Below are 19,740 nucleotides of genomic sequence, written 5' to 3'. Positions count from 1 at the left end.
CTTTTTCTTCCCAGTCTTGAGTATGTCTTTATCAGCAGCATGAAAACAGACGAATACATATGATTATTTACGTTTAATGTTTCAGTGTTACATAGCCTATCATCTCACTCATTGTTTTCTACCTGTCTCAACTATTGTCTCTCTTTTACCTCTTTTACTGCCTTTTTTAGGTGGTTGTTCCTTCTTAGAATTCCAATTAATCTCCTCCATCAGCCCATTAGCTTTTTAAGTTACATTTATTTGCTTTATATTTTAATGATTGTTCTAGGATTACCACATGCATCTTCAACTGATCATTGCCTACACTGAAATATTGCATCATGTATAATATAAAACTTTCCATTTCTCTTCTATCATCCTTTGTGCTCTTGTTGCCATAAATTTTATTTCTATATATGCTATAAGCTTCCTAATATATGGTTGCTATTTTTACTTTATGCAGTCAACTATCTTTTTAAAAAATGTTTAAAACCAAGAAATCAAATTCTTTTAAATTTTTCCATATATTACCATGTCTGGGCTCCTTTAACATTTCTTGAAGTATAGGTCTGTTAGCACAAATTCTCTCAGATTTTGTCTAAAACCTATAGTACTTTCATTTTGTAAAGAATATTTTCATTGGATATGGAATTCTAAGTTAATTGTACTTATTTTTCTTTCAGCACTTAAATGAGGTTTTTCCATTGTCTTCTGGTTAGAATTATTTCTGATGAAAAGTTAGTAGTAGTTCTTACTTTTGTTTCCTTGTATTTGTTTATTTTAAATGACAAATAAAAATTGGATGTATTTATCATGTGCAACATGATGTTTTGAAATATGTGTACACTGGGGAATGGCTGAATAAAACTAATTAACATAAGCATTAGTTTACATTTTTTTGTGTGATGAGAACACTTAACATTTATTCTTTCAGCAATTTTCAAGAATGCAATACATTGTTACTAAATATAGTCACCATGTATTACAATAGACTCCCTGTATTGAATATGTCTTTTTCTCAGGCATTGGTTAAGATTTTTTCTTCTTATCATTAATTTTCAAAATCTTGATTGTAATGTACCTTGATATAGTTTTATTTTTATCCTACACATTATTCATTGAACTTCCCTGCTTTGTGGGCTTATAGTCTCATAAAACGTGAACAAATTTTGGCCATTATTTCTTTAAATACTTTTTCTGTCTTCTACTCTACCCTCTCCTTCCGGAGTCCAGCTACATGCAGATTCGACTGCCTGCTGTTGTCCCACAAGTCACTGAGTCTCTGTTTATTATCTTCAAGCTTTTTGTGCTTAAAATTGGATAATTTCTATTCTATTACTATGTCTTCAAGCTTATCAATTACTTCTCTGCAGTGTCTAATCTCCTATTAAGCCCATTCTGTGAATCCGTTATTTTAGTTTTTAGATTTTCATCTCTAGAAGTTCCATTTGGTTTTTTATTTATGACTTATTTTTTGTCTATTATGCTCATAGTTTCCTTTAAGTCATTTAACATAGTCATAAAAACTTTTCCTTCTGGTCATGGGTCACATTTTCCTGCTTCTTCTACTATACTATGGGTGTGTAGTAAATTGTGATTAGATATTTCAATTTTTAGATATTGTTAAATGCCAGGATTTTTCTTCCTTTAAAAAGTGTTGATAATTTATTTTATTTTATTTTTTGGCCATCAGTGAAGCTTTAGGCTTTCAGCCTAATTTTAAAATTTTGGTAGGGAAGGTCTAGGATAACCTTTCATGTAGGGCTTTGTTTAGCACACCTACTATTATGTGGTGACCCTTATTTGGTATCTACCAAATGCCCCATTGTTTAGAGTCATGTCACTCTAGTTGGTTCAAACTTGAGTATCTCCCAGCCTATGAGAGCTCTGGGAATTGTTCCACTTTTAGCCATCAGGTAGTTCTTCTTTCACTGATGTTTTTTGTTGTTGTTATTTGTTTTGCTTTGTTTTGGTTTTGCTGGCCTCATGGATTCTCATCCTACACATAAACAGTAGTGTGCTAAAGACTCAATATGACACTTTGCAGATTTTTGGAGATTCTTTCTCTTAAGTTCCATTCTCTCCATTATTCTATCATACTCTAGTGGCTTCCAGCTTACCAAACTCTGGGCTCTGACTCCTCAACTCAGGGAGATTGTTGTGCTTTGCAGTGTAGAAATACAGTGCTGTCCAGAAAGTGCCTCGGACAGAAATCCAGGGCAGTCGTAGGGCTTGCTTCTTTGTTTGCCTTCTTTCAGGGATTATAGTCTTGTGCTGCATTTTATCTGATGTTATTTCTTATGATATTTTTTAAATGCTGGTTGTTTATGACAGGGATGCAAATCTGTTATCACTACTCCATCATGCTCAGAAGCAGAAGAGAGTCATACCTACTTAATATGAGGACTCTAAACTCATTCACATTATATATAATCCTTACCATAATTTTTATTCTTATGCTTGAATCCCAAGAAGATTAATTATATCAAGTCAGTGTAGCTCCTTCCCATCTGGTCTTCTGTGTCTACCGGGTATCTCTGAATCTTGACAAGATCAAAACTGCCATATGGAAAGATATCTACATGAATCCAGGTCAATATAATGTCCATTAATGTTTTATATAGGCTAAATTTGATACACAACATTCCTTGGTCTCCAAATCATGGATAATGAGTTTTTTCATAATTGTGTGACCTTAAATATCAACTAATCCCCCAAAAAGAATATGAGCAAACATTGTAATAATGATGCTAATGATATGCATATTAGCACCATTATAATGATCATAAGAAACTACATAATATCCATGACAATGTCATGCTAAATTAGCTTAAATTTAATAACAGTAAAATTTTTAATCACTAGATATTTTAAACAGAATCAAAAACCCATTCACAACACATTTTAAAGATTCCATATAATCAGTATTTTGAAAATTGATGAAAAAATATTTGAGACTACACTGAAACATGGACTTTGTATTTTGAAAATTATAACCTATTTGTCAAGACTTGTAAGTAGTATTTAGATCCTTAAAGTAAAATTTGATAGAGATAATAATATCTATTCTGGATCAAGAAGGATTTTTTATCAAACATAAGGATCATAAGTATCACACATATACATACTTATCTGTATACATTATGTATACACATATTTGTGTACATCTAACTTTATATCTATATCTGTGATCAGAAGATACAAATGAGGACATTTTGTATCCTATTATAAGATTTCTATACAGGAGGAGTAGAAAACAATTTATATGAAGAACTCTACTGTGAATATTTTAGACTTTGTGGCCTAGAGAGTCTCTCACAATCACTCAACTCTGTCACTCTAGTGTGAAAGGGGCCACAGAAAATAAGTAAATGAATGAGCATGTGTTCCAATCAAACTTTATTTACACAAAAGATTGCAACGCAGATTGAGTCTGCGAGTCATAGTTTGCCAATCTGCGATCTACAGTATAAGATAACCCAAAGTCCTAGAACTACCTGAAGATAGGTGCATTATCTAGGGTCAGTTTTGAAACACTAAGACTCTCAAACATGAACATCCATCTCTTGTACACCTGTCATCCACTCTTTTCACGTTAATCCATTTTTGTGCCTGTTTCCAAATTTGTTTTGGCCCCTATCCCCTGGCTTTGGGTGTTTGTTTTGTCTCCTCACAGAAAATTTTGACTGGGCCTCTCCTCTTTGGCTTCCCTGCTGTAAACTGAGGCAGGACAAGTCAAATATATTTTTGTCTGCACAGGGCAGGGTAGGAATGGGTGGGCACACAAACTCTTTAAGACCATCATTTGATTTCATTGCTCATTATGCAAAATAATAATGTTATCCACACAGTCTCTTTTTCTGCACCTCCCTAAACTAACACACTGAAGTAGCAAAAGAAATTATTTATTAACTGGGCATCTGTGACTATAAAGCATACAGACCATATAGACTATATGGAAGTCTCAGCTACTACGATATTGATTAAGAAAATATATCTATCATACACATGATATATATATAATATATATACACACATATGTGGTATATAAATGGTAGAGAGAGATATATATATACATATATATATATTGTAATTTTTTGAGATGGAGTCTTGCTCTCTCACTCATGCTGGAGTGCAGTGGTACAATCTCGGCTCATTGCAACCTCCGCCTCCTGGGTTTGAGTGATACTCCTGCCTTAGCCTCTTGAGTAGCTGGGATTACAAGTGAATGCCATCACACTCAGCTAATTTTTGTATTTTTAGTAGAGGTGAGGTTTTACCATGTTGGCCAGGCTGGTCTTGAACTCCTGACCTCAGGTGGTCCGCCCACCTCAGCCTCCTAAAGTGTTGGGATTATAGGTGTAAGCCACTACACCTAGCCCATGATTTATAATTTTGAAATACATTTTCCTAAGAGACTATGTACTATATTTTACTAATTTTGTTAAAATATATTTTTAAAACCTTTAAAAAAATATACCAACTTAATCCATGAATGATGAACTTCATGAAACAATGTAGCATCCACATTAAGATGTTGTGAAAATTTAATTAAGAAAACATTTATAAGGCCCCTAAAACTGTGCATGCATATTGTAGGCATTCAGATGTTAATTCCCTTATTCTCACGTATCAAACAGGAAAAAATACCAACTGAACCATTCAGTTTATGGAAGGATGTGTATTTTCAGATGGTGTTTCAGTAAGAAATATATGTTTTATTATTCCACAAACCTAGTTCTATTGCTCCAGATTAAATAACAACTGAAATTCTAAAAGAACCAAGACTCTGCTAATTCCCCTAGAAGGCTTTCTATGTAAATATACATTTTAACTCTACAGAACAGATTTGAGACTATGGACAATACTGAAAGACAAGGACATAATAAAGCAGGATTTCCACAGAGCATACAGGGTCACACTGTTAAGTAACCTGGAAAAACAGGGCTGCTTAATTATCTGTTGAATTTTAGTAAGTCCTGAAGACATACTAAAGAAATGTGATTAGGAAGAGGACAAGCACTTCTTTAGTAAAGGTTTATAAAAATAAACTTCAGTATAAAGAAGAACCTTGTAAATGTTTGCTCATGACTTTTTCAAAAAGCAAAATAAAATATTTAATAATCTCTTTCATATGGCATAATTTCACTAGTTTTTGCCTTAGGCAAAAGGAAAATTTTTGCTAATAAAATTGCTTTGAGCTTTTTCAAAAAGGAAACCTAAGCTAAAAAGGTATATTTCTTTTAGCAAGGAATAGATCCTTAAACTAAATCTTAACCACACTTTCAATAATGTTTTTGAATTGCAAAAAGTGAAAATAAATAGAAAAAATATCCAGAAAAAAATAAAACAATATTATGGAAAAAGTAGTATTGGAAATTGGCAATGAATAATTTTTTCTTAAAAAATAAATTGATTTGTGCTTATACTTCATTTTCATATTATTTCGAGAAAATAATCACTGAATTATTTCATTCAAATTACCAGGGATTGTATTTTATCCAAAGAACATTCATGTGACTTTAACCTTAAATGCTAGTAATTGCCTTATGTAAGAGTAAGGTAGAGGCCTAAATTGAAACTTGCATTCTTGGATCATGTAGAATTTCTTCATCCTTGTTAAATTCAGTATTTGCCCAAGTTATTGGCTAATCTACAAAAGGAGTTGTAGCTCTTCACTTTAACTCTTCTATCTTTATTATGTAATGATATGAAACATTATCCAGAAAACCTCTGTTAATGTGGAGTCTAATTTGTAATGAGAGATAAACCTTTGTCCATGAGAAAAAACAAAATATTATATAAATTACTAGTGCAAACAAGAATGAAGGAAATGAAAAAGGAAAACAAAAGGAATAAAGACTAATAGAGCAGTATGTAATATTATATTAGTGGATAACATTGACATTAGTCTTAAACTGTACTATAAAATGATTATAAATTCCTTTTGAGATTCTGAATGACAACCACCTCTACTTTTGTATTCTTTCTTTCTTTTATTTATTATTATTTTTTGAGACAGGGTCTTGCTCTGTCACCCAGGCTGGAGTGCAATGGTGTGATCTCGGCTCACTACAACCTCTACCTCCCAGGTTCAAGAGATTCTTTTGCCTCAGCCTCCTGAGTAGCTGGAATTACAGGTGCACACCACCACACCTGGCTAATTTTTGTGATTTTTAGTAGAGACAGTATTTCACCATGTTGGCCAGGCTGGTCTCAAACTCTTGGCCTCAAGTGATCCACCCACCTCATGCTCCAAAGTGCTGGGATTACAGGCATGAGCCACCTTGCCTAGCCAACAACCACCTCTAATTCTTGCCACATGTCTGAGTCCATTTAGTGTTGCTATAACAAAATACCTGAGGCTGGGAAATTAATAAAGAAAAGATGTTTATTTGGCTCATGATTCTGGATGGTTCACAATTGGGCAGCTGCGTCTGGTGAGAGCCTTACACTGCCTCAACTCATGGCAGAAAGTGGAAGGGGAGCAGATGTGTGCAGAGATCACATGGTGAGAGAGGAAGCAAGAAAGAGGACCCAACGAAACCAGATCTTTTTAACAACCTGCTCTAGCATGAGCAAGAACTCACTCACCCTTGAGGGAGGGCATTGATCCGTTCATGAGGGATCCACCTGCATGACCCAAACACCTCCCACTAGGCCCCATCTTCTAATATCTTCAGGGTCAAAATTCAACATCAATTTTGTTGGGGACAAACCAAACCATGGCACCATATTTGTGTGCAATGTCTACTATTATTTACTAGTTGTTTTTGATTGGTCCCCTTTTTCTTGATTACATGTATTTTAACAGAAAATTCACTATCATCACAAAGTCCAGAGTTTCATGTTCCAATTATATTTTGAATATATATTAAAATAAAAATAGTATTATTAAAGCAAAAATAATATGCCACTATTTTCACACAATATAATCACATACACTTCTTACCTTACTTAAAAAAAACTACCCCATATTAGAGCTGCATGCAGTACATTAATGAGAAAAACTGATATACACAAAAGTATTTTTGTTGTTGGTGTTGTTTTGGTTTGGTGGGGTTTTTTTGTTTTTTTTTTTGGTTTTTTTTTTGAGTCAGAGTCTCGCTCTGTCACGAGATTTCAGCTCACTGCAACCTCTGCCTCCTGGGTTCAAGTGATTCTCCTGCCGCTGCCTCCCGAGTAGAGTAGCTGGAACTACAGGCACACACCACCACATCCAGCTGATTTTTCTTTGTATTTTCAGTAGAGATGGGGTTTCACCATGTTGGCCAGGCTGGTCTCAAACTCCTGACCTCAGGTGATCCAACTGCCTTGGCCTCCCAAAGTGCTGGGCTTACAGGCATGAGCCACCATGTCTGGCCCATGAAAGTGTTTTTTATGTAATCATTTTATGAAAATGATATCAACAGATATATTTGTTGGGGTTTTCATTTAATTTCAAAACCTCTAGTTGGTCTACATTGCATCCTGGGGAAAATCACACTGTAAAGCATAATCAACTCTCTCTATAAAATACGGTCATGTCCACTGGCATTGTATCAGGCTCTTAAATACAGTTTATTGACATGATAACCCAATGAATTTCATACTTTTGTGACCCACCTCTTCCCAATTTCTACCCCATTTAACAGATGAGGAAATTTGGATTCAGATCATTTAAACAATTTGCTTAGGAGTATACAACTGGAATTTGCCTACTAGTGTGTCCTATTACAAAGTCTGCCTCTAAAACGAAAATAAACAACGAGGATGTTGTGGAATATGAGTAGGTGGGCTTGCCAACCAGCAAAAGGAGAAAAGAGGAGGGGAGGAAATATGGGGTGGCTGCTTACTCCCAGTAAAAACATTTCTGTCTCCATTTCCATTGTAAATTTCTCTGACTAAAAACGCAAGATTCATGTATTTGCTTTCAGATGCTTCTAGCTCTAAAACAGAATGAATCTAAGAGTTACATTTTCAAATGATTGCTAAAGGATGAATTAAGATATCCTTCTCATTAGCCCAAGTCCATTTTTTCAGTCTATTAACTTGCATATATGAAAGTTCTAGCAATATAAAACCACATTTTGTCACATGCTCATAATTTTGGAATTAGGGAATTTTGGCTCCAAAAGCCATGAGGCTGACAGATAGCTGTAGTAATTCCAACAAATCTATATTTATGTGTGTCTCAGAAGAACATCGAGCATTTACATTTTCTACCACACACTCCCTATCTGGTTGATGAAGTGAAAGTCAAATTTGGAGGGATGAAGTACAAAATTTACAGGACATCTTTAGGATTCCAAAAATTATGAAGAGCAACTTCAGGTCATATAAAAGCTATTTTATAATGAACTATTTTAATATGAAAAAGAGCTTCAGAATATCTTCTATCTACTTAAACTGGTCAAACACATAGTTTAGTTAAAGAACACAAAGATGTGTGCTGTTCAGAACAAAATTAGTAATAAGAATGTGCTATGTTTATTTGGGTTGTTAAAAAAGAATACAGTGCTTTAGAAATTTTTATGCTGATTTGTTTAAGAAACCAGTTTTTCTAAATTGTGGAGACAGCTAGAAATACATGTTAAGATATGATCCACAAAATTATTTTGAAGCCATTTTGGATGAAAAGTCTTTAATTTACTTTAGTCCAAAAATATACAGGAAACCTTATTCATTCTCAAAGGAGATCAGCAAAAATAAGTCTAGAATAAAGCCAATATGAGTAAATATTGCTGTTTCTTTTCAAGTGGCAAACATATTTAAACCACCCATAGACATGTATAATTTTATATTTTTCTTTCAATATCTGCTTTATAACTCATGTAATTTTCTCCCAAGTTGCTCTGATGGAATTGCTGCATACTATAGATTTGCTTCCAGAAATTTTGCTTCTAGACACTGGCCACTGTGACCATTATTATTCAAAATTGTTTTGGAAATTCAAGATGATTCAGTGAGAAAAAATAGAATACATAACTACTATAAATGAAAAGATAACATTATTAATATTTGCTAGGATGTTAGAAAAGCTAAGACAGTCAGAATTAATAAGCACATTTAACATTTTTCATAATAAAATGTACAAATAAAGGATAGTGTTATAGTTTGTCTAATATATCAGCAAGTAATAACCAATGTTCTAGTGTGGATACTGAGATGACTTCTCTTTTCCTGATGTTGAGAGTGTAAATTGGCAGCATGTTTCTGAAGGTAATTAGATCATACATATTAAGATATTTATACCTTTTGATCTAGTAATTTTACTTTTAGGACTTTTTTCTAAGGAAATTAGATGAAATAAAAATGAAATCATACACACATACACACACACACACTTATATACACACATATTGTTAATCCGAAATCACACACACATATTGTTAATCCGAAAGTGGACACAACTTCAGTCTTCAACAGAACATTGTATGTCCCCTTAGTCAAACATTCACCAAATGTTAAAAATCCTTTGTCTACAGAATATTACAAAATTAACCAGGCATAGTGACGTGTGCCTATGGTCCCAGCTACTTGGGAGACTGAGTGGAAGGATCACCTGGGCCTGGGAGCCAGAGGTTGAAGTGAGCCAAGATGGCGCCACTGCACTTCAGCCTGGGTGATGAAGTGAGACCCCGTCCCAAAAAAACAAAAAGAAGAAGATTGCGGAACCTATGAAGAATCTTTGACATACTAGTGATCCCAGAATGGAGCTCAAAACTTAATATATAGTAATATTCAAATATTGATTAAAATGATAGCTATCACATATGAAAAGGAAGCTGAGAAAATATCTCAATTTTATAATAGTCATGATCTTTTAGTGATAGAACTTGGGGTGATTGCTGTTTCCTTCTTTATTACATTAGCTATTAAAGAGTACATATAACAATCTGAAACTGTTTTTTGTTGTTTTCTGAATTGATATAAGGATCCACAGTCCAAATAAAGGACCCACTAAGCATTTGCCAAGTTTATAAAATGTACTTTTCACTTGAAAACTAACTGACATTTTAGAAAGATAAACAAGTAGTAAAATTTTCCTTTGATTATCTTTCTGAGATATCCTAAGTGACTTTTGCTTTCCTTCTCAAACTCTGTCTTCCCCAACACTTCCCCAACACTGTCTTCCCAACACGATAACTGGAGATGATGTCTTTGCATTCCTGCTCCTTGTAAGAAAAAAATAAATCAGCGTTTTGGAACTGGAAAAGATTAGGATTAAATTTTAAGATGGCTTATAGCTTGCCTTATGTAACATATACACTCTGATTTCCCCTGAATTTATATTTCTAAGACAGATTTCCCTCTTTCTACACTCTAGAATCATGTATTCAGCTGCCCACATGAAACCTTAATTTGGTTGGTTATAGATATTTCACAGTTACTTTATCTAAAGTTAAAATATTTTGGCTTTTTAACTTACTGCTGTATCCCTAGAACAATGTCAGGATCATGTATGTTACATAGTGTGTGGTCCTCAAATATTTGCTGAATGGGTAAACACATGAATTATTACCAAAAGGGCTTGTGGACCCCTGCAATAATCACAGGACATTAGGCATGACTGAAGAACATTAAAGGATTTGATTTCTTGAGTGCTTTACAATTGATTACTAGTCACTGAATGATATTTGAAAATCATTGTAGAAGAATCCCTTACATTGACCTAGCCCTTTATTGTGTATATTAATAGTATTTCATATTGTAATATTTCATATTTATAACATTGCATCAGTCTTCTAACAAGCTATAATTCAGCCATGGAAGATATTCTTTTTTCTTTCATATATGGAGAAAATAAGAGTCATCATTTATTGAACACTTATTATATGCCAGTCACTGTGCCCAGACCTTCATCCTCATGTTTAATCCTTGGTGCTAGAGATCAAATTTTAAAGGTGAAGAAAAGGGCTTGGATGAACTTAGTGTTCTCATGAGCTAGATGCCTTGTAAGCTGGGGATTATAATTATTATTGAAGTTTTAAAAAGAGAAAACTGGCTTAGAGGCATGAATTCACACCAAATTTCTCATAGGAAGGGTTGGATGAGCTGAAGTTCAGACCCAGGTTGTCTGGTTTCCAAGCTCGTGCCTTTAAGTACCACACAATGCAATCTCTTCATGAAGCACTTGGCCCTTCTTGGGGGTAATCACAGCTAGAACTTAGACCATTGACTCCTAACCCAGGGTACTTTATACTTCATCATGAGCTTATTTAATCTTACCTGGTTGGATGATGATATTAGATATATTACGTGACTGTCCCTGCCACTCCACATTCCTTAAACCCATTATTCTTCCCCAACCAGTAGCTGCTTTGCCAGGGTTGGGGTGGTCACAAAAAGTTTACAACAAGCCCTCAAGTCGATTTCTGAGTAGATTTTGTAAAACTGTGGCAGGAGTAATAACCAGAAAGCCCAACTGCTTTCAACAAAATAGTTTTGAATTTAGGCAAAAACTAGGCACTTTATGGGAAAAATAAAGGAGTTTTACTGCACAGAATCCAAAGCATAAACTGGGCTAATGCCAGTTTCTTGCCACACAGAGTAGAAGTAAACATCTCTTATGGGCAGTTTAGAGGCACAGGAGTGCACAATAGCAACAACAACAACACACACACAAAAAAAAAAAAGAGAGAGAGAGACAGAGAGAAGGAGAGGAGAGGAGAACTCAGATGCAGTGAGTGGGTTCTTATTCCTCCCTACCTTGACTTGCATTCTGCAGGAGGGGAGAAGAGTGGAATGGAGTGGACAATAGAGACCTTTGGCAGGATTAGAGAGGCTCAAGAGCAACAGGGACCAGGGCGTCTCATTCCCCAGGGTGGGCCTGAAAAAAGGTATGTTTCTGAGAGATGCTTGGTCCACAGCAAAGCTGCTAAGCAGTTGGGGGATGGTTCTCAAACCAGAAACAAAAAGGTGATACTTGGAAATACATTTTGTGCCTTTGGCACAAAATTTAAGAGAGCACCAAACTCAGCTTTCAAGATAAATAATATTTTAATGCATTATTTCAAAAAATAGAAAGTAACGGACAAAAACTAATTATGAACAAAATATCAAAATATTAAGTACAGACTGGCTGTTGCTGGCTGTTTGTTTTACAATGCTGCATTTTGTGCAACGAGAATCATTATTTTTCAATCAGCTCTTGGTTCCTGGACCCCAGCAGCTTTTGTGTCCCATGATGGGTGGGTTTATAAGGATTGATGTCGATGTCTGAAAAGTTTGGACGTGATTTTACGTATAGTTTTTTCTTGCATTATTTATTGTGGTGAAATATATGTAACATACAATTTACCATTTTAATCATTGTTAAACGTACAGTTCAGTGGCAATAAGTACAGGCACACTGCTGCACAACCATTACACATCCATGTCTAGAAATTTTTCATATTCCCAAACTGCAGCTCAGTGTATATTCAAGAGTAACTCTCCATTATTCCCTCTCTTCGGTCCCTGGTAACTGCCGTGTCATCATGATTTTTTATTGTAGAGCTTCTCTTAACTTTGTCCACTTGGCCCAAACTGTGGGAGGAGGTGTCAGTAAGTGCATATAGGGACAAACGTTTTTCCTTTTGGCTCCAATATGGCATGTCAAGGCCACGCAAAGGGAAATTGTGAGCTATTACCTAGACAATACTAGAAAAATGCCAGGATCCACCCAAATAAGATCACCAAACCACCCCCACTCTTCACACATCCAAGTTGACCCAACACACTTGACTTTCAGTCGGGCATTTCTCTCACACGGTAATCAATAGCCATCTCTTCTATCGGTAGCAAAACCTGTGATCAGAAATGAGTCTTTGTGTTGATTCAGTGGCTGCTGCTCCTTCACCACTCCCAGAGCCAATCTGGCAGGGAGTCCTGTTAGTTTAACCTTGAAAGAGCTCTCAACAGTTCCTGTCCATTGTACTGCTACTGCTGGAACTCAAGGCACTACTACCCTTCACCTGGGCTCACTGGAAAAAGCCTCTTGTCTGACACTTGTGCGCATGCCTCCCTCTCATCCATTCTCTACATAGCTGCCAAAGTCGTCTTTTTAAAAATCGAATCATGCCACTTCCCAACGTAAAATGCATAAATGATCCTTCCATGTATGTAGAGTAAGAAGTCCAACTCTTCAGCAAACCCTGCTCTGGCCAGCCCCAGACCACCTGTCTGAGCTCCGCCCCTACCTCTGCCTTATGAGTTTGCTCTGCTTGGAGACAGAACAGCGAAGTTTATTTCCACCTCCAGACCTTTGCACCTGATGTTTCCTACACTTTTTGCCTGGCCAACTCCTTGCCATCCTTCAAACTTCAGCCTTAGTCTCATTTCTTCAGAGATGAGCACTGAATTCTCTTTCACAGTTTGTTTTTCTAGAAGCTTTTATCACAAACCTTCTGTAGTTCTTTTATTCTATTGGTTTATTCATTTGTCTCCTCCTCCAGAAAGCAAGTGCTACCAGTGCAGGGATTATCTCCCCAACCTGTAGCATTGCTCATGGCATGTAAGAGCACCCAAACCACTTGTTGAATGAATTCATAAACAAGTGATAGAGATTTTATGAAAAGTAGTAAAATAACCACCATTTGTTGAAATCAACTGAGGTGTTAAGCATCGTACAAAGCACTTTATATATACTGTCTCATATTAATAGCCCAATTTTATGTGAGAAAATGGAGGCTCATAGAGTTTTATGGACTTGCCCAAAGGCAAAAACATTGCAAGTTGAGTTTTGTGATGTGAATTAAACACTGGTGTACCAGCTTTTGAGAATGCAGAAAACATGTGCCAATAATAAGTGAACATAAACAGTTACACAAAATATTATAGTAAAGGCCATAAAATGGCATACTACTGAAGAAAGCATCATGATCATATTCAGACATTTAAGCTTTTAATCAAAAACATTCTAATTAGTCCGTATTCCATTTCTGCTCTGATCATATTTCTTCAGAAAGAGATAGGAATTGCTTTTTCTGAACAAAATATTCATTGGAGATCCCAAAATGTGCAAAAATAGCTTTGCAATGCGAATTAAAATCTGCCTGGCTCCAAAACTTCTTTTTCTCTGCCACCCCTTACTGCCCATGCCTTCTGCTGGTTGAACTCTCCTTGTTCAATCTTAATCTGCCTGGTATGGCAACATCATTACCTGGCCTGAGTCAAAGGTAGTACCAAGTACTAAGTGAAAATTATCACAAGTTTTATCCCATTTCATCCTTCAACAACCCTGGCAGGTCAATATTGTCATTATTTCTACTTTATAGATGGGGATGCCAGAATTAAGTCTTTTAGTTGGGGTCGCAAAGTCGATGGTAGAGGCTGAATTCGCACAGAGGCCTGACTGATGCTAGAGCCCCCATTTTAACTCTTCAGTCTTACTGCAAACATTCTTTAGAGTGACTCTGTGGGGCTAGTGGTGGAGACAGAACCACTGTCTTCTAAAGCAGGCCTTGCCTAGGGTGAGCCTTATAAATAAGCAGAGCAATCAACTACGAGGCTGCAAAGTCCTGAGGTCTGTCATTACTGAATCTTTCCTTGAGAGGGGGCCACCTGCACATTGTTTACTTGCAGGGGCTTTGGAGTCAGGTAAAGCCAGGCTTGTGCCTTCTGCAACTTCCTATGTGATCCTGGTCAAGTTACATAACCTCTGTGAGCCTCAAATTCATTGAGATAAAATAGTGCTTACTTCCTGGGGGATGGGTGGTGAGATGTGAATGAAATAAATCATGTAAAAACTTTGTGCAGTGTTTGTCACAGAGTAAATGTCTAAAAATCAGAATCATTATTATGATTACTATGAACAGTTATGGACTATGTTACTTAAATGGTTTTTAGACCTGTTTAAGTTTTTGAAAAGAAAAAAGAAGGTCAAAGAACAAAATTATATCAATTTCCAATTAGTCTAGGGCTAGGCGGGGTACCCATCCCCTTCTATTGTTGGACACAGGAAGGCGGCCATTTGTGAGCAGATGGGCTTGTCTCACCATAAAAACAGATAGTAGAGTTCTCGTGACATAACATGTGAGTATTTGGCATTTAATAAGGGTCAAGCAACAAATCTTGTAAATATTGTTGCATGAATCTATTCAGAAGTGAGAAGACATCTTTATTTTATACAAAATTCATCAAATTCCTACTATAGATATTGCCATGATGCGTCAGTAAGTTTGCCTTCATATAATGAAAATAAAGAGCAAGTTTAACTGTATAACTAAATTCCCATTCTTTTTCAACAGATGCATTTTGTTTAACACCAGGAGATTGAAACAAATGAGTCTGACAAAAACATGAAGCTTTATTCCCACCTCCCTTTCATAGAAGGAAATGTAATTAATTATTAAAATAGGAAGAAACCAAGACATTGCCCTCTATACTACTGACAATCAAACATTGGTTACAGTGAACACAAACAATTATGCACATATAATTGGACTACAGACAATTTCTGCCTTCCAATTACAAGAATAATTTTCCTACAAGTACCGAGAAAGAGACCATATAAAAATATTACTGGCACCTGGCTAAAACACATGTTGTACCCTTGAGAACCCAGAAAATAGGTGCCAACATGAAATGAACCTGAAATTGTATACAAAATACAACCAAATATTATGCCATAAAGGGCATGATTGTAAAGACTGCATCAAAATGATTATAAATATTTACTCCAATCATTTGAGCCTTTTAAGTCCAAAATATTCTACTCACTTATCCATTCCTGCATTACACTTCACATCTACATTTTTGTCATAAGAGCAATAGAGATTTGCTTTTCTAAACTAGTTTTCAGAGATGATCTTAAGCAAAATAGCAACAGCATAAACATATGTAATTCCTAGGGCATATAGTCTCAGCTGCAAAGGTGAAGGGATTCTGATGCCACAGTTCTTTGTCTTTTCTCTGTAAATCACCACTAGTCACTCTTCCCAACATATGGTCTGGCCATGATGAAATGTGGTAACATATTTTTCATAAATTCTAATGACACAATAGGGTCAACTTAACATGAATTTGTCAACAAAATATCTGGCTGGAATATAATAGGCAACAAACACTTAAAAATTTTTGTTTATAATGTTTTAATCTCCTACACATACACCCTCTTTCACTTTTTAACTTATACATCCCTCCAATGTTTTGGAAAATTACAAAACTAAAGATTTATTTTTAAATTTTATACCTTACTATTTTCTGTGAAAAAAATTGTATTTATTGACATAGTTTGGATATATGTCCCTGCCAAAATCTCATGTTGAATCCTAAGCCCTGATGGTGGAGGTGATGGAGGTGGGGACTGGTGGGGAGGTATGTGGGTCATGGGGATGGATCCCTCATGGCTTAGTGCTGCCTTTGTGATACTGAATGAGTTCTCACAAGATCTGGTCATTTAAATGTGTGGTAATCCTCCCCCATCCTCTTTCTCTCTTGCTCCTGCTTTTGCCATGTGATGTGCCTGCTCCTCCTTTGCCTTCTGCCATGATTGGAAGCTTCTTGAGGCCTCCCCAAAAGCAGATGCTGCTATGCTTCCTGGACAGCCTGCAGAACCATGAGCCAATTAAACCTCTCTTTTCATAAATTATCCAGTCTCAGGTATTTTCTTTACAGCAATGCAAGAATGGCCTAATACATTTATCAAAATCATTATTGCTTGGAATCAATTTTGATATTTTCTACCAAGTTGCAAATGAAAGAATATGGAACAATGAGAACTATCAAACTTAAAACCTTAAATAAAAAAATTTTACCAGGCCAACTCCTCTGTAAAGTGGTTATTTTAATTCATATTACAAATGATGAAATTGAAACACAAGGAAGATAATTTTTGCCAAGATATTATGTGGTAAGGATTAACCTTGCTTTTAGAAATCTTGTTTTTGCAACAAGTCTGTACTGTCTTTAAATTATAGGTTAAGGTTCAGAAGTGTATTACAGCATTTAGATAAGCTGATGTTATTTCTACCACCTTGAAAAAAAATGCTCTTGTGATTTATCAGCACCTTCCTTCAGTCATTGCTCTGTTGCTCTTGGGTTTCTAGCAAGAGAAGAAAGAGTTATTTGTACTCATTGTCTCCAATTTCTTTCTTCCAATGTCTTCTTAAATCTACTTAAACCAGGATTTTGCTCCAAATGCTCCACTCGGATTACTATCTACCAAATCGCAAATGACATCCACACTGGTATTTCCAATGACCACTTCCTGGTCCTCATCCTACTTGACTTGTCAGCAGCACTTGATGAAGTTGATTACACCCTCCTCCTTGAATCACTTTCTTCTCTTAGCATCCAGAAAAAACTACCAGTCTTCTTAAGGTCTTGACCTCAGATGTCTCAAGATGTCACATCAGCTGTACAAAGCAAGTCACAAAGGCCAGCCTGTATACAAGTGGAGGGCAAATAGACAACACCCTGTGAGTAAACAGGGAGGGAAGAAATTGTTGTCAGCCATCTTTACAGACTAGAGCATAGACCTCAAAAATAAATAGATATTAAACAGATTAATGAAGATAAAGAGGTTAGGAGAAGATCAAGAGAACTATGTCCCATTTAGAGAGAAGAGTCATAATTTAGCACAACATGTTTATATAGAATATTCAGACCATCTATTTTTATTTTAAACTGAGTTTTTGGCAACTCTCCCTCCCCATCTTCTTCCTTGCCAAGAAAAATTTGAGATTTATAAGATTTCAAGTTACCATTTTATACTACACAGGCGTATGTTTTAGTCCGTTTACTTTTGCTATAACAGAATACCTGAGACTGGGTAGTTTATAAAGGAAAGAGGTTCATTTTGCTAACAATTCTGGTGGCTGGAAAGTTCAAGGTTGGGCAGCTGCATCTGGTGAGGACCTCGTGCTGCTTCAACTCATGGAAGAAACAGAAAGGGAATGGGTATGTGCAAAGAGGTCCCATGGCAAGAGAGGAAGCAAGACAGAAACTGAGGAAGCCAGATTCTTTTCAACAACCTGCTCTCTCAGGAACTAATTCACTCCCTTGAGAGTGAGAACTCCCTCACCCCAAGGGATGGCATTAACTTATTGATGAGAGATTTGCCCCCATGATCCAAACACCTCCCACTAGACCCCACCTCCCAACACTGCCACATTAGGGATCAAATTTCAACATGGGTTTTGGTGGGGACAAACCACATCCAAACCATAGAAACTTATGACTGCAATTAACAAAAATCAAAGATATTAGCACTGATATCTCTGCTATTTCCTCAGGCATTCCTACATGATTCAAGGTAGCTGTCCCCCAACTAAAGGCATCATGTTCACATTCAAGGCAAGAAAATAAGCACGGGATGATGTTAGCCTGGCTGTTTCCCATAATTCCACAGCCATCTTTCGTTCATATAGCAAAGGCTGGAACTGAGTCATATGGCTGTCCTTAACTAAAAAGGAAATTGAGAAGTGAGCATGTAGATTTTTCCAGACTATATTGTAGAAATAGCAATGGACAAGAGGGTTGGATTATCTTTTGGATTATAGTGAATCTATAGCATTTATCACAGTTTTTCTTAAAAAAGAAAATTCAGGAACAAAATAAAAAGAAATATACAAACAACTGTTTTTTTTAGAGAAGGGTTGGAAAACTTTTTTATAAAGAACCAAATAGAAAATATTTTAGGCTTCAAAGCCCAAATGATCTATGTGAAAATCACTCGACTTTATTATTTTTGTGTAAAAGCAGACATAGATAATACATAGACCAAGGAGCCTATGTTCTAATTAAAAGTTATTTACAAAAACAAATGATGGGCTGGATTTGGCCTACAGGTTACAGTTTGCTCAATCCTGCTTTACCACAAAAATGTGAACAGGCAGATGCCTATATTATGCATCTTCTCAGAGTCTTAAACTTCTCCTCAAATGGTTTGCACAACCACTAAGAACGATATTTCCTGTTTGTTGACCAATGTGTCAAAAAAGCGTTCATCACATCATTGTTTCAGCAGTGCAGGGGGTGAGAGATTAACAAACAAACAAAACCAAAGCAAACCAAACAAAAATAGGTTCAAAAGTAGCAATGGTTAAGCCAGGATTTTATTATAGAAATAAAGTATATTTTATAATCCATTTCAATCATGTTCTACAGTAAAATTTCATGTAGGCAATTCAAGTAACTCCTATTTGTGATGACATTAAATCATTTGAGAGGTAGGTAGAACATTTAATACAGCCCCTGTAGGAGTGTTATGATGGAACTATCCATAAGAATATATCCATAAGAATTGTGTAATCAAAAACTTAATCCTTGATAAAACAATTTCAATTGCTATTTTGAAGTTCTCTGTGTGACCTGATTGTTACATTTTGCCCTTAGGTATTCAGAATATCTTAACTCAAATTCAACAGCATTTTCCCCAAGTATGGTATAATCATAATAGCTGAAAATGAAAACGATTCCAAAAATAACTTCAAGTTAATTGTGCAGGTGAGAAAATATATCCACCCACACATCAACCAGTGCCAAATTGTCTGAGTGAAAAAATAAAAATCTGGAAAGAGAGCAACTAAGCCTAAATTTCAAAAATATGCCACAATATATTTAGAGAACTACTTACTATTACAAACACCATCATTGCAGGCATTCTACAGGACAGAGCCTCCTTCATAAAAAATGATATCAGAAGAGTTCTTTTATAAAGTATACAAAGAAGAAAATGATTTGTGCACTCTCTTCCATCCAATAGATTATTTCTAGGGTTTCCATATATGGTATGCAACATTCATGATTCTACTTTGCCTTATATCAACCTTCTACACTGTGACAATAACTGCT

This window comes from Pan paniscus, chromosome 2 (assembly GCF_029289425.2).
Source record: "Pan paniscus chromosome 2, NHGRI_mPanPan1-v2.0_pri, whole genome shotgun sequence".
NCBI lineage: Eukaryota > Metazoa > Chordata > Mammalia > Primates > Hominidae > Pan > Pan paniscus.
Note: the sequence above shows the minus strand (reverse complement) of the source record.